We start from the raw sequence: 1,341 nt of genomic DNA, 5'->3' as shown, positions 1-1,341 counted from the left end.
CCCGTGCGGATGGGTGTGGAAGCCCGGAGCCCTGCTGACAGCTGCCGCGTGGACAGGCCTCCCCGGGCAGATGGGCGTGGAACCTGGAGCCCTGCTGACAGCCGCCGCGTGGACAGACCGCCCCGTGCAAATGGGCGTGGAAGCCTGTAGCCCTGCTGACGGCTCTGTGTGGACAGGCCTCCCTGTGCAGATGGGCGTGGAAGCCTGGAGCCCTGCTGATAGCCACCGCGTGGACAGGCCTCCCCGTGCGGATGGGCGTGGAAGCCTGGAGCCCTGCTGACAGCTGCTGTGTGGACAGGCCTCCCTGTGCAGATGGGCGTGGAAGCCTGGAGCCCTGCTGATAGCCACCGCGTGGACAGGCCTCCCCGTGCGGATGGGCGTGGAAGCCTGGAGCCCTGCTGACAGCTGCTGTGTGGACAGGCCTCCCTGTGCAGATGGGCGTGGAAGCCTGGAGCCCTGCTGATAGCCACCGCGTGGACAGGCCTCCCCGTGCGGATGGGCGTGGAAGCCTGGAGCCCTGCTGACAGCTGCTGTGTGGACAGGCCTCCCTGTGCAGATGGGCGTGGAAGCCTGGAGCCCTGCTGATAGCCACCGCGTGGACAGGCCTCCCCGTGCGGATGGGCGTGGAAGCCCGGAGCCCTGCCACAGGTGAACAGATGGAGCCTGGGGTGTGGGGTGCGCTGGCCCCACTCCAGGCTGGGAATCTCCTTGTGGGGCCCTTCAGACTCTGGGCTGGACTCGGCCTTGACCTGCCTCTGGCTGGCCGCTGTGGCTGGGCTACTCCAGGGTCAGCCTGTCCTGCCAAACCTGGACTCAGACTGGAGTGGACGGCCTGAGTCCACAGGCGGAGGAGGCAGGTAGAGGTGGCACTGGGGACCAGAGCGGCCTATGACCCGGCAGAGCCTCCCTTTTCCCCGGAGGGGCCGCCCAGGCTTCGGCCGGGAGTATAGCACACTACGTGCAGCTGGCCCTGTTCCTCACTGGGCCGACGGTGCGGGGAGCTAGGTGCTCAGTTGTCCTGCAGAAGCAGGAGGGTGTGACCCCGGGAGGTTTGGAAAGGAAGGAGGGAAAGTGGTGGGTGTTCTGGTCTTTGAAGCCAGTTTTGAGGGCAGGGTAAGTTAGTTCTGGACGCAGCTCCATGTGGCTGGAGCACCCTCCGCCCCCAATGAAGCTCGGGCCTCCTGCTCAGCTGTGTGGGCTGTGGGAGGAAGCGGAGGCCCCCAGCCCGTGGCCTCCTGAAGGCACCTCGCTCTCTCAGCCTCATGCCAAGGCCACGAGGGGGCGCCCGCGGCACAGACCTGAGCTGGCCGGGCTGCGTGGCAACGAGCGAGCGCTAAACTC

General features: G+C 67.2%; 1 protein-coding gene across 1 annotated transcript in view; it reads left to right on the top strand.

Moving 5' to 3' along the window:
• The window catches only part of NAT9 (N-acetyltransferase 9 (GCN5-related, putative)), a 4,320-nt gene extending 3,688 nt beyond the window's left edge, over positions 1-632 (top strand). Inside the window, exon 8 of the mRNA XM_010856130.1 lies at positions 596-632. The gene's annotated coding sequence lies outside the window, so the exon portion shown is untranslated. The remainder of the gene's footprint in view (positions 1-595) is intronic.
• Positions 633-1,341: the final 709 nt, after the last annotated feature.

Source organism: Bison bison, unplaced genomic scaffold (genome assembly GCF_000754665.1).
Source record: "Bison bison bison isolate TAMUID 2011002044 unplaced genomic scaffold, Bison_UMD1.0 scf7180017864371, whole genome shotgun sequence".
NCBI classification, from domain to species: domain Eukaryota; kingdom Metazoa; phylum Chordata; class Mammalia; order Artiodactyla; family Bovidae; genus Bison; species Bison bison.
This window is presented reverse-complemented; position numbering and strand designations above follow the sequence as displayed.